Here is a 15,183-nt window from a genome sequence, read left to right as displayed (position 1 = left end):
TGCCTTGGTGAAAATATGGTACTGCTTTTTTGTGTGACGTGTTTTGTTGCTTATGAAGGGGAGCTTCAGGGATTCTGAAAGGTTGCAAATTATACAACTACCTTTATGCACGTTTAACCCTGTTACTAAGGTTCATATGGATTTTTTTTTCCTCTCTTTGAACAGGCTGAAAACATCAAGTTCACCTTGGAGCAGAAGTTGGTGTTTTTGGCTTGAGAAAAATTTGTGGTGGTGGACGATATAACTCCAATCAAGACTGAACTTGAAATGATCTGCTTATGAACAGATGCAGCAACAGTTGACATATATTAAAGCTTATGATTTTACTGGTGGTGTGGCAGGGGGTTAGATCAAAGTTTTGTTGATGTATGATTTTTTACTTTTTGAAAGCCTCTTTGTGTGCTTGATTTGGCAGTACGGCCTGTAAAAAAGACATGTGAAATGTTTGATGTCTTTTGAAGCCTCGCACTTCAGCAAGCTAATTGCAGATCTTATTTTGCATAAAGGCCGGAGTGAGCTTTGTATTTATGAGATTGCATGATACATATTTGACATGGAAAATTTGTAGCATTAATTAATCTTAAAGGAGTGTTACAAAAGTATATAATTAATACTTTTCAGTTGAATATCTTGCCCTCCAAATTTTGATATTTACTTCTTGGTAATTGTAACCTCAATTTTACATGTACTATCTTATTTATGCAATTCTTATAAGTATAGTCCCAACCCTTCCAGTTCTTGCTAATAATACACTGAGGATTTGGTATTAAGTACATCCTATCATTATATTGTAACAATGGATGGGCGCGGCAACGCGCGCCTTCGATGATCTAGTTAAGAACAGTAAAACTGCACCTAATCCCTGCCCTCTCAGTTATTAGACCTTTTTGGCCGTTGGATTTTACATATGGCGACTCATATTCTACATCTACATTTAATTAACGCACGCCATATAACCCCGACTTGCCGATGCTCCTTTCCCACTCTCCCCACTCTTGCAAACCAATCTCCAGCAGCGATGGGTGATGTTCAGGTCTCCAATTCGTTCCAATTGTCTCTCCTTCATGCATCTCCTCTTCCCCCAATTCTTCCTTCATTTTTAGAATTTGTTTGGGTTTATTGATATTGTTCTTTGTGCTCACAAAAAATGCAGGTGTTTTGTTGATTCTGTTGCATTAGAAAGTTTAGGCATTAACCATCTGGAAGGTGATGCACTACTTTCTATGTTCCCAATTTTTCATTTGAAGTTCCCTGCCGCACTAGCTGCAGTGCTTCTGTTGAGGCTTGCCAAATAATGCTTAATTGAACAAGTAGAAAGTGCAAGGGGCTACCAATAGTTGTATGTGTAGTCCATATCTTTTTTACTTCTTGAAAGATTCTGTAGTTATCTTTAGCTGGTGAAACACACGTGCACTCATTCAAACTAATTATATCAATCTCTTGACTTCTGAATGCATAGATGCTGGTACAACTAAACCTGATGTCAAAGCAAATGGCAGGTAACTGTTCAGTTCATGTTCAGACCCAGAGGATAATGTGCTTGCAAGATTTCCTAGGAACCCTGACCCTTGTAATTCAAGTGTGATAGATGATTAATGAACACCTATATAAAATTAATCAATGGGTGATTTAAATCACTGAGCGAGGTTTGGTGAAGATTTAAAAATATTGCTACCTACTAACTCTATGAAAAATGAGAAGTACACTTCCATTATTTTTGAAAACAATATCCTGTCTTGATTTATACGATCTCATCTACCTCATTATTCTTTGATGGCAGGTCAGGAAGACCGTCTTACTTTGATCCTTGGGCAGTGTGACTGATCGGTAGATCAACATCAAAGTTTTGATGATCTATGATTGTTTACGTGTTCAAGGTCTTGTGTAGTTGTCTGCTTGATCTGGTAGTATGACACGTAAAATATTAAGGCATGTGAAATGTTTGATAGTCACTTGAAGCTGATTTTGCCTAAAGTCGAGAGTGACCTTTTGTTTTATGAGTTTTCAAAGGAGTCTGTTATAATTTATATAATTATTATTTTTATTTGACTTGTCTCTGAATTCTAATATTCACTTACTAAATTGAACCACAAAGTAATGCGTACTAACTTGCTTATACAATATTCACCCAAAACTAATTTTAAAAAATGACTTACACTAACATATTTTTTTACTAATTACCTATCATTTTATTGAAAAAAATGGACGGACGCGGCAACGCGCGTCTTTGATGATCTAGTCGAGAATCATGGATGCCCGCCACGTGTTGCATCGTAGGCCGTCCACCATTACCACGATCCCCAAAATCCAATTCTCTTACGACCTTCGCACCCTGGCTTCTCGCCGCACTCTGCCGCATTACCGGCGGCACGCGTTCACCATGCACGGCCTTCCCCGCATCACCGGCGGATCCGGCGCCGTGTCGGCGAACCTGCACGGGAACAGCCAGCGCGTCATCTGCGGCATAAGGAAGGCTAGCGCAGGAACGAAGGCCGTCGCTCACCCGGTTCGCCGAGGGAATCGCGGGATCCTGCGGGCGTGCGATCACCCAGTCCTCCGCCGAAAGGCGTCCGTCGTCCTGGACGTCGTGGTACGACGGATCACCGGAGTCAGGTCGGATCCATCCCCCAGCGCCGACGTTCTGCGGGCGCGCCATCACGCCCGCCTCCTGGGTTCGATTCTCCTACTGTGTTTTATAAATTTTTATTTATGAGTTGGTTTAGCAAAAAATGAAAAGTTCCTGTCCTACTTGACCACACTGTAGCCGTTCAAATTCAAAAAATTCGATTTTTTGGCTCGGTACGCAGGTTTCTCGTGGGTTAGCGAGAAACCCGGATACCGGGTGGTATCCGAATCTTCCGCCCGGTACCCAAAACCTTGGGTAAGAGTACTACATAAGATCGGAGCCCATAATTTGATTAACTAACGATCTGATTAATTCTTACCTTTTTATCTTTCATGTGAAAAGAATGGGTAATTAAGCGGGAGCTTTCATGTGACACCATCTCCACCTTGCTGGGCATCACAACCGGTTTTGGGCCATTGCTTCGCTATCACCCGTGGATGGTCCATGGGGCAATCTCTGTCCAGCGGCGTTACGCCCCGCGCCCCGATGACTTGCTCCTGCCCTGCTCGCCCAAGTACGCCACCACCTAGCTAAAGGCTCTGTCCTTGGCCACCATGGCACGGGCCACCTACCCGCCCTCCGGCGCTGATCACCCACTCCTCCGCCTCAACCCACATGACTGCATCCCTCACCATGAGGCCCTCTTCAGTGCCAGCTAGGAAGCCAAGCTGGAGGCCCTGCCGTCTCATAGGCTGATGCGCACGCACATGCACCACTCCCTGCTGCCACCCTCCTTGGCCGATTGCAAAATCATCTACATCTGCAGGTAGCTAGTCGAACCGGGCTTTTCCCCTTTCCATTACTTTCACAACGGAAATACAATGTCTCAGGAACTGAAACTATCAAGGCTAGGGAAAGAAGAAAAGCGAGTTTGGAGCAATAACAGGAAACCCACCATCCGCGCCTGTCATCAGGAACGGCAGATCATGGGGCAAAAACCTGCTATCACCCAAAGCCGCCTACAAGAAACTAGAGTAGTATCGCACATATTACAGACGCACATCACCAGGCCCATGCCAAAGTATCAGCGGTAACCAAAAGAAACTAGCATCCCCCAAACGCAAAGACCCAGCAGCACACCCCAGTAAACGATGCCGAGCATAGACTTATGTCATCCAGCTTTAGCTTCAATCGCGCCCGTCCATATTTGGAGCCGGAGGTCCACACAGCAACATCATTTGGGTTGTGTTCTTCTTCAACATCTCCGCGCCCTTCTTCACCATCTTTTCCATCTCAGGTTTCTGGAGGCCTGCCCAGTATATCAGAAAAGCACAAGCTGTGAACACGATCTCAAATGGGGAGTTAATCCATTTGCATTCGAAAGTAGCCCTGTTCCGGGCCAACCATATGGCCCAGCATATAGCTGCCAAGCCAACAGTGTAAATTTTTTCAAAGCAAGGTAAGAAACTGTACATCCAAGCATAGTACTGCCGGATGGAATTGGGACAACAATTAGTCCCAAGGAGAGCTCCAACAGTTCTCCATATCACTCTAGATACAGGACATAAGAAAAGTAAGTGTTGGGTTGTTTCCAATTGATTACAAAAGGAACAACAGGGGTTTCCAGGCCAAAATCTTTTTTTCATATTTTCTCTAGTCAGGATGGCATTTTGCCCCACCTGCCATAAGAAGATTTGGATTTTTAGGGGGAGCTTAGCATCCCAAATCCACTTGAAGCTAGACCCAGCAATATCTTTTTCCAACCACCTATACATCGATTTGGTCGTGTATTTTCTAGAGTTACCAAATTTCCAATAAATCTCATCTGGCAGATCATTTTGCTTAAGTGTTAATACCTCCTTTTTCATTTTATCCCATTGTTTCATCATTTGAGGGGACATCCTCCTCCTAAAGGAGGTAATATGATTCAACGTGTCGATTCTATCAACAATACAGTTTTGCTCCACACAGATTTCAAACAGTAATGGAAACTTTCCAATTCATTGAACCAGAGTCTGGCCACATCTCCCCTATTCAGTTTGACCCCCCTGCCATTCATATATAGGTCTTTCACTTTCAAGAGGGGTCTACAGCACGGTGAATCGTTGTTCTTTGCCTTCACCATGGCCACTGAAGTTTTCTTCAAGTATTTAGCTTTAACTATATCCTGCCAGAGGCCTTTATTTTTATCTGGTTTCCACCACCACTTCACCAGTAAACTGATATTTTGTTTTCTCAGGTCCTTGATCCCCAGGCCCCCTTTCTTTTTAGATCGACAAACACGGTCCCACTTGACCATATGGTATTCTTTTTTCTTTCCTTTTCTATGCCAGAAAAATTTTCTTCTCAGTTTGTCCCACTTCTCCAAGGTGGTCTTGTTCAGTAAAAACATCGACATGTAAAAGGTTGGAATATGTGATAGCACCGCATTCACTTTAATGAGTCTCCCTCCCATAGACAGCACCTCACTAATCCAGTTTTCACAATGATCGATGAATTTGTCATCCACAAAGCTCCAGTCGCTACATTTCAGCCCAACATAGCTGACAGGCATGCCTAGTTATTTTATAGGGAAATTACCTATTTGGCAGTTAAACATCTCAGCATATTTACGCATAGTCTCATCATCCGCACGGACCGAGAAAATCTCGCTCTTCAAGAAATTTATTCTCAATCCTGACATGATCTCAAAAATATATAGGAGCAACTTAATATTCAGAGCATTTCTAAGATCATCCTCAAAACACAAAATTGTGTCATCCGCGTACTGAAGGAGGGCTACTACATTTGGTATCAGGTTGGAGGCCAGACAATTGAATAAGCCGTTTTGTTGAGCTTTAAGTACCATTTTTGTTAAACAATCAGTAGCTAAATTGAAGAGAAAGGGCGAGAAGGGGTCCCCTTGGCGCACCCCTTTCGAGCTTTGAATGTAGGGACCCATCTCATTATTCAATTTCACACTAACTGTACCACCCACTAGGATTTTCCTGACCCACTCAATCCATTGCGGATGAAACTCTCTCATTTTGTGGCAATCTAAGAAGAAGTCCCAGTTGACTTTGTCATATGCCTTTTTGAAATCAAGTTTCAGCATAATTCCAGTTTTCTTCCTACTGTAAGTGTGATGCAGGATTTCTGCAGGTAGCTAGTAAAAACAAAAAAAAATCTCTTCCTAAGGTACGAGAAGATGCTGCTCGACCTGGTGAGCAGCGTCCGGGAGCTCGCTTTGTTCTCTTGGTGTGTCGTTCGCCCATGGACATCTGCAGGCTGTGCAGCATCGACACGATGAAAGACCTGTGCGCGAACAATCCTGGAGTTCCCGTATCAATCCTTCTTCACGAAAGGGGTCGTGGGGGACTTGGCTTACCATATGTCGCCGGAGATGGCACGCTGCATCGACGCCATCGTCGAGGACAAGCTCCGAAGATCGGGACTCAGCTTCACGGGCTGACCACAAGACCCAGACCATGGATGCACGCCTGCCTATAGCTAACTACTTCCTCTGTCCCATAATATAAGAGCGTTTTTACACTATATTAGTGTAAAAAACATTCTTATATTATGAGACAGAGGGAGTAACATCTATTTCTACTCCATCCACATTAATTGTTTTCCCTAATCCCATCCTGGTTAGTATTATACATTTTCCTTTAATTTCGTAAACAAAACAATTTCGGGCCTCACTGAAATTTCAATTTTGAGATTTGAAATTTGATAGGATTTTAACCTAATTTAAATTTATTTTGCTATCAGTTTGAATCTGGCTCATAATGAGAAGCCCATACGTAAAAAAAGGGAGCCTTTCGAGGCCCCGAGAACCAGAATATTGCAATTGCCACAGTCAGGTTGACCGCGCTAGTAGGTCATGGAGCGCACCTTTTCTTTATGGAATCTTATAATTTTGTTTCTTTAGTGAGATTAATGAAATATTCGTTTCCCGTACTTTTTTCTTTGTGTACTATGATACACTGGCACACCAGTATATTTTCATTTCTTTCCCCGGCGCATGAGAGAAATACACTCCTCACTCGAAAATTCGATTCTGAGCCCAGGCTCAGCTGCTCCTGAAATCTCGCACGTCTGTTCATCTTTAGATGCATGCCTTTTCTTGTATATTTGATCGTATTCCACAAGTATGGGTTCTAAATAAACGGTGAGCCTTCGTGCATTCATTGCAGTGGTGGTCGTCGTCTTTCTGACGGAACAGGGCACGCGCGCACGGCCCAGCGTTTTCCCTGTGCTAGCCCTCGGGCCTCCTTCTCGATCCCCACACTAAGCCCTACACAAATCTTTCCCCACGTTGCAGCGCCATGTTTGCTTCCTCCTGGGTGAACCTTCCCGTCCCCATGGATTTCCTCCTTCCTCTCATCCTGTACCCCTTCTGCGGCACACCATGGCCACCGGCGGCAGACGCAGAGGCGATGAGGTGTCTACGGTGGTGCTGGGACATCAAAATCAACAGATCAATGAAGTGGTCAGGTAGAAGCAGAACACCACACCGGCTCCTTGGCATCTGCAACCGCGACCACACCAAGACGTGGATGGAGCTGATAAAACTTCAGTTCCATACGGGACAAGCACAAGGTAGGGTCCTGCAGGTTCGATAGCTTCACAACCACGGGCTTTTCGGTTTGAGGAATCGGGTTCAACCCAAAAGTTTGAAACGGTTTGGTGCGGTTGGATGGAAATTTTCCATAGTCTGGTGTGGGATGGATTGTGCAAATAGTTTTGTGGACTGGGTTGATTTTGGATCTTTGACTTTTTGTGTGTGGATTGGTGTGGATGCGTTGTGGGTTTCAAACCATTCCCAGACTGCGGTAGAACTCACCGGTCAACAACATCCAGTAGAAACTCAAGCACCGCATCTTCCACTACCGCCCAACAGTAGCAATCTCAGGCCGCCGCAGCGAGGAGTGTTGGAGAGAAGAGGGGTGCGGCGGTGATGGCTTGGTTGCTGTCCTGTACAACTTATCTGTTCCACGGCTCAGCCAGGATAAAACGTTCCCAGACCACGGATCAAAATGAGGAGCCAACGGAAGCACGACGCCCGCTACGTAAATGGCCCACACACACGCACTGTTTCTGGACGTATACCTATCATATCCCCATTATTCGGCGCTCCAGTTCTGACACGCCAGCCCTAATTATTTCCATCCCGAGGCTTCAACAAACGTCAGTGATTTCCGGAGCAAATGTGCCCGAGCACCGAATCGCCACTTCCACTCCTCACTTCCCTTCTCACAGATTGTTAAATATTTTTATCGTGTCAAATAGTACCTTCCACCAAGAAAAAAAATGCTGAACTGTTTCCTCGCATAACCCTAGCGAGAGGCGATCTTGCATGCTGCGTCACCACTTCTCCTTCTGATCGAGCATGTAAAAACTATGCATACTTGTTTCTATTTGGTTGTGATCGGGCACTATGTGATCTGGTGCGCGCTATGTGATTGGGTGCATTTGAATTTTAAATTGACTGTAAGCTAGGCGGACATTTAGGGGGACATCTTTCAATGGCCAGCTCCCACATCGCTGCTCATGGACTGGTCCTCAGCGGTCCGTCAGACGGATATGGTGTCCGGTTTGGGAATTGGTGTTGGAGATGCCCTAACCAATCCACTTTCTCCATTGCAATGCTAGCTAGCTGAGTTGGCTTCCAACTTAGGTAGGTGGTGAGTTCAAATCCCTGCAACAACAATTATTTTTGCCTCAACCTGACGGGCAGGATAGGTGGGATGGCTTAGTCGGGCTGAGCCAAGTGGAAGCCCACCTGCGCGACAGTTAATATGATGTGAAATTATAGGAGTAAGAAATATTCGTCCTTTTATTAGTTTATTTTAGAAAAGGAGGATGACCCCCGGCCTCTGCATCTGGGCGATGCATACGGCCACTTTCTTAATTTTTCTTACAAGACCTTACAAAGTAATACAATAGTAAGACTAAAGCCGCCGTCCAAGCAACTCTATCCAGTTGATGAAGGGACGCAGATAGCCTCGGCCTAATACCAAAAAGACACCGCAGCCAAACCTAACATCTAAGACATGAGGTCCCATCCAGGACGCCTGCCGGGCATGGGTCTCACCGGTCCGACGTGCACTCAGAGGCCGCCGCCGCCAACTGCCACCGCTCCATCTTCAGAACTGTACTGATGCATCAACCTTGTTCAGTCCAGCTATCATCGACGCTACCACGGCGCCCAACGGCACCTCCTCCCTGCGCGCAAACAATTGAGCACGTCGCGGTCGCCTCTGATACACCTCAGCACCATGCTGCCAAGTACCACCAGCCGACACAACTTGAAGTCTTTGAAAGATATGTCGTGGGTAGCACCTGCCGACCAGGCATGACAAAGCGTAGCACCTGTCGGTCAGGCATGACTTGACATCTCCACCGAAGCTCCGTGCAAGATGAAGCCGCTCCACCTCCAGCCTCTCTGAACGGGACGGGAGCACCGCAGGAAGACACGGAGAAGAGTTGAGCACCACAATCACCACGAGAGCCAGACCAGCCGACCACCATGGCGAAGCGACACACTAAAGAGAGAATCGCCGCCATCAGGAACGCCAAGAACGCGCTGCAGCTGTCCCACCTCCCTGCAGACCCAAACGGCGCCGCCGCCCAACCAAAGTTGTGGGTTTTCACCCGGGTGCAGGGGGAGGACGAGGGGGAGGGAGCTGGATCTCGAAGCCGCCTTCAAGAAGGAAACAACGCCTGGAGCGCCGCCGGCGTTGGGGCCGCCGCAGCCGGCCAAGAAATTACTCCGATCCAGAGCTCCCAACCCCACATCCGCGCAATCCGCCACAGGATCCAGCCGGACAGACGAGGAGGAAGCAGCAGCACGGGGGCGCCGTCTTTAGATCTGCCGAAGGAGAGCACAGGGGATCCCTCCACGCGGCGCCCGCGTCCGCCGCCAACTCGCCGCCCGCGCGGCCGAGTAGACGCGGCCCTCAACTCTGGCGCGCGCCGCCCGCCGCCAGGACGACGCCGCCCTCACCAGCAGAGGCCGCCGCCTCAAACCCTAGGCCCGAGCCCAAGCGGCGTCGCGGCCGAGGGCGTCGCCGCCACCCTAATCGGCGGCCGTGCGGGGGACCCGGCGCCCGTCTCCGGCGGTGGCGAGGACAAGAATTGATAAGGGGAGGAGGCGGACGGGGGGTTGTTCACCCCCGAGTCACCCTCAAGAGGGCGACGCGAGGGAACGGGACGGGAGGAGGACAGACTTGTCCGCCTTCTCCGTGTCTCCTTTTATTAGGTGATAGGTAAAACATAAGTAAGAAGAAAGAAAGCTCGTTGTCCAAGCAAATTCAGTGTATGATATCCAATTCTATACTTCACCCATCCCAAAATACAACGCCTATAGATTATAGGACGGAGGGAATAGTATAGATCATGCATACATGCACGCAAAATAAAACTCCAACGTTTAATTGTCCTAATCTAGGAGTATTTGTATAGGATTCATCATCGTCGGTTATAGTTGTACCTCCCTCGCCGGTTATTGCTCCTAACCTATGTATATATACCCATTAAGTAGACTAACTTGATCGCAAATAAGTACAGTAATACCGATCAATCTAATAACCTATGTATACGAGTAGGACTATAGGCGATGATGCATGCATAGCATAGCATAGCATGGCATAGCTTAGGAGCTTCTCTTCATGATTGTATGTTCCTCTAGCCAGATGTCGTTGGGTCTTGGGTGACAGCTTCACGTCCTGGTCGAGGCCCTCGTCAATGCGCTGGAGGTACTGGTGCTCGAACATGGCAGGGTTGCCGGCGAAGCACTTACACAGCGCCGCCGTGGCCTTGACGCATGCCTCCGTGGACTCCACGTCGACGACGACTGGCTTGAGGCGTCGCCCCTTGCGTTGGTGATCAAACTTTGCGGGGCCGGGGTGGCACTCTTTCATCGCCTTGTGGAAGTGTTTCAAGCAGCCGCCGTTGGCCACGTGATGCATCACCAGCCTCTCGTCGCACCTCAGGCCGGCCTCAGGTGCAATGAGCGCATCCGTGTATGTATAGAACACCATGGCGATGGCGTTTCGGTTAGCTAGCTACCTACCTACCTAGGGTTAACAGATAACAGCCAAGAAGAAATCGATCCATCGGTCTATCGCTATATATGTCGCTTTAAATAGCTACCCACGATTGGCTTTGCTAGAGGTGTTGATATTCCAAACCCGTCACCGTACCATTGTTAAATAACGTATCAATGTATGGTACGTGCTTTGCAACCGTGCGTGTTACCTTTTTCTGCCCTGATCATAAAGTATAGGGAGACGTTTCTAATCGCCTGACGGATCACACGTGAGCGTCCACCGCCTCTTTTCGTGCGATGCGTGTCCTGCATGGACTCACCTAGCATTATCTTTAACGGTTTTGCAACTGAGTCCTTGTTGCAACCATCCCATCGCAACAACTCGTTCTTTGGAGGATCTGGATCTAGATCCCTAGCATAATCACTAGCGGCCTCCTGTGTTGCTCCCAAGCTCCTCGTCGAGTCACGTGCCTCCTCGCCCTGCTCCGATGCTTGCCGGTGGCAAGCACGCCAACATGGACCACGTGCAGGCCATGTTCTTCAATATCATCTATGTTGCAAAAGTCTTTTCGCAATATTGTCTATGTTGCAAAAAAGTAAAGATGAAAAAAGTTCTTCAACAAAATCTTTTTAGATTACCTGTTGGCGGATGTGTAGCACTGCCGATAAGAATGAGCTCTATTGCAAATGATTCTGCAACACTGACTTTGTTGCAATAATAAGGATGAGGCTGGGCTGCTGGATCGACCAGACCTAACGACTGCTGAGGCGGTGAATCTTTTTAGATTACCTGCTGGCGACGCGTAGCACTGCCAATAAGTATATATATACCAGAAGATTAATAAGTGTATATATACGGAAGTTAAAGGCTAGAAGATGGGCTAGCTTTTTTTCCGCGCCACTATAATTTCATCCGGTTGATGCTAGGGAAAATTAAGCCGCCTCGCCCACCCACGGCTCGATTAGGTTGTATTCTATCGTTGGATTAAGGCCTCGAATCGTTTTTTCATCAGACGCACGTTTGTACTTGTTCACATCCAGAAGCCAGCTTGTTGCATTTTCTGCATATGGGTAATAGACGCACTTGCCTGCAATAAAAGATCCATTCACATCTCTAACGATAGCAGCTGTCGCTCATGTGCCCAAATCAACGTAAAAAGATGCACCAACATTTAGCTTCACCTAGCCAAGATTCGGTTTGGACCATTTAGGGGTACTACTTTGGATGTTTTGCCGGTTCATATCTCTATTCCTAATGGGGCAGTTGGTAGTCTCGCTTCCAGGTTTTTTTTCATCCCATCACTTTCGTCCGGGTTTTCTTCGTAGGTTAACCGTCGTAGATTTTTTTCGTCGCCTCCCCTACTTCATCGGTTTATTTTCACTTCACCCTCTCACACAACGAAAAAAACTGAACGAATCAGAACTTTCCATACTGACGCAAATTATTTAGTAATGTCTTTATGTAAAAGAATCAATCACAATCAATCTCTAAAGATCAAATCTAAATTAATTAATCTTGATAACGTTTCTTTCCTTCCGAATCACGTCAATAACTTTCCTTCCTTGTTTGGGCAGAAACTGTTTGGTAGCAGAGATTAGGAAGCTTCCTATGAGTGTAGTAATAGGAAGTATTCTTTTTCTTGATGATTCGTTTCCATGCATGATGATAGTAAATTAGGCCAACATTCACCACTATTTATCAACGTCATCAATCGTATCCATTCCTACCAGTTTTAAGGGAATCTGCTTGCTATGTCTTTTTTAAGGGGATCCGCTCGCTAAGTCGTCGTCGCACGTTATTTTCACAAGCAATTGCCCTAAAAAAGGCATGGGTATTGGTAGTTGAATGCCCGCTAGATTTTCCGCCTGTCCCATCCTCACGCCGTGCCGCCGCCACCCGCCGAATTTCCAGCCGCCCGAGCCCGTTAACTTCGCCAGCCATCGGGTCGACTGCCCCCGCCCCAAACCCCCATCCCCGAGCACTAGCTATCGCCGCGTTGCCGCCCCAAGCTCCACGCCACCGGGAACAAATCAAGCGCCGTCCCGACACCGCCGTCGCCGGCCCAGCACCTCAGCCTTGCATGGACAGCTTCAATGTGCAGTCTCCCTTGCCGCCTCACCTTCTGCCAGCGCATGCAGCGGCGGGGTTGGACGCGTGCGTGCTTGCTAGCTTGCTCTCCGTGCGTACGTACTTGCTCTGCGTGCGTCGCACCGGCCAATGCGCATGATGCGTGTGTGCCTGCTTTTCTATATGTGTATGCCAGCGTGATGCGTGTGTGCGTTGCTGTGTGTATGATATAGATGGCCCGAGTGTGTGCATGCTGTGCTCTGCTCTCTGCTGATCTATGTGTTGGTGCTCCTGCTATATGTTCATGCCATACAAATGAAATTTCTGTTAATCTTCTGACATGTTGAGTTGGTTCTCTCTGTCTTCTGAGGGGGTGATGCAAAGCAGTCTATTAAGCCAGGCACTATTGCTGAGCTAAATTGACAAAAAAATATTGGTAGCCATAGTTGTAGTTTGAGTAGTAGCGAGTTGTCTGATATGTATAAAGAGCCCGTTGCAACTGAGCCTGTTGCTAAATTGACAAAATAGATCGCCAGTGTCACTTGATATGTATGAAAATATTAAATGTATTATTAACATGATTAATATTGAACTCTTAAAGTTAATGTGGCCCCGTTGCAACACACGGGCGTTCTTCTAGTTTGCATTATTTGCGGCTATTGCCAAAACTGAAACCGGCCAACGGCCAAACAGGGGCACCCTTTCTGAATGTGTAGTTTGCCTTCTCGACCACCAAAGGTACGAGCAGTCTACCGCAACTACTGCTTGAACCTCCACTGATTCTGCTTGAACCTCCGCTAGCGATTCTGTGCCATGCATTAATACAATCTCCTTTCTCCCTGCAGAAAAAAATGTAGAAGGAGATCTGAAAATATGTTCAAGGACAGCCAACCCCGAGAGATCAATAACAAGAGCTTCTTGAATTTGGTCCACAAGTCCTAGTTTCTCCCAAAGATAAACAGCCCTGTCACAAGTGAACAGGAGGTGTGTAACATCTTCGGCTCCTTTTTTGCAAATGGGACAATGACCTTCATGGCCAATATGGCAATTGGTTAGAATGATTTTTAATGGAAGGATGCCGTGAAGAGACCTCCGGCAGAAAATCTGAACTTTCTTGGGAATCTTCAATTCCCACAGCTTCTTCCAGACCGGATTATTAGTAGATGGTCCAGGAGCAGCCACAAATATTGATCTACCTCCGAACACTACCAGGAAAATGCTTATAGACAGTAGCATAGTAGTAGCGCTTTTTATAATAAAGCGCTGCTACTACTTATCAATAGCGCTTTTTATAGTAAACTGGCAAGAAGAACTACAAGTGTCATAGTTGTGGGGAATCTTGACATTTTCGTGTTGATTGTCCGAAAAGGAAGAAGCAGTACAAGCCTAACGAGAAACAGAAGAAGCCTCAACAAAACAAGCACCAGGTCAACAAGAAGGATGGGTCTTCTCCTGATGGTATGTGCAATTTATTTGTATGTTCAGAATCTTTGTTTACTACTTCTGTGTCTGACCATTGGGTAATAGATTGTGGAGCCACTTCGCATATAGCAAGGAACAAGAATGCATTCACCTCTTTAAAACCAATTGAGAGAGGAACCAGATTTATTTATCTAGGAACAACTGCTAGAGCTGATATATTAGGAGTTGGTGAATATACTCTTAAACTCCCTGGTGGAGGAAAATTAATTTTAAGAGACACAGTTTACTCACCGAACATGAGGAAGAATTTAATTTCTGTATCTAGACTGGAATCAGTTGGTTTTAAAGTTCTTTTTGGAGATGGAAAGGTCAAAATACTATTGAACAGGAAATTAGTTCAATCAGGAAATAGATTTGACAGCTTGTACTATATTGAGGATTTCTTGGGTATTGAAAACATGGATTGCATGGTAACCGAACAAAACTCAGTAGTGAGGAATATCAATGGGAGTGATAATTGTATAGAATCATATCTTTGGCATCTGCGACTAGGACATATTTCTAAGAACATAATTTGTGGGGAATTACTACAAAATTCCCCACAAATATCAGAATGAACTACTAGGAGAAGACCCATCCTTCTTGTAGTAGTAGCGTTTTTTTACTAAAACTGCGCTATTGGTAAGTGCATAGTAGTAGCGCTCTCTACATATAAGCGCTACTATTACGGGCTCTTTATCCAGCCCAACGGCTCGTGCTTGATCTCTTTCTCCCTCCCCCGCCCTCACAAACTCACTCGCCTCTCTCCGCCGTCGTCACCGCCGCCCTCCACCGTGCACCGCCGTCCCCCGCGCCGGAGCTCTCCCGCCGGCCGCCCTCGCCCGCGCCGGCTCTGCTCCCCCGCCGGCCACCCTCCCCCGCACCGGCCTCCTCCCCCGCCTGCCACCCTCGCCCGCACCGGCTCTCCTCCCCGCGCCGGCCTCCTCCCCCGCCGGCCTCGTCCACCACCATGAGGTACTCCTCCTCCCTCCATTTAGTTCATTAGGTTAGGTAACTTAGGTGAATTTAGTTAATTAACTTAGATGTTTTTTA

Source organism: Triticum urartu, chromosome 7A (genome assembly GCF_056163025.1).
Source record: "Triticum urartu cultivar PI428250 chromosome 7A, HENAU_Tu73, whole genome shotgun sequence".
In the NCBI taxonomy this organism is placed as follows: domain Eukaryota; kingdom Viridiplantae; phylum Streptophyta; class Magnoliopsida; order Poales; family Poaceae; genus Triticum; species Triticum urartu.
Note: the sequence above shows the minus strand (reverse complement) of the source record.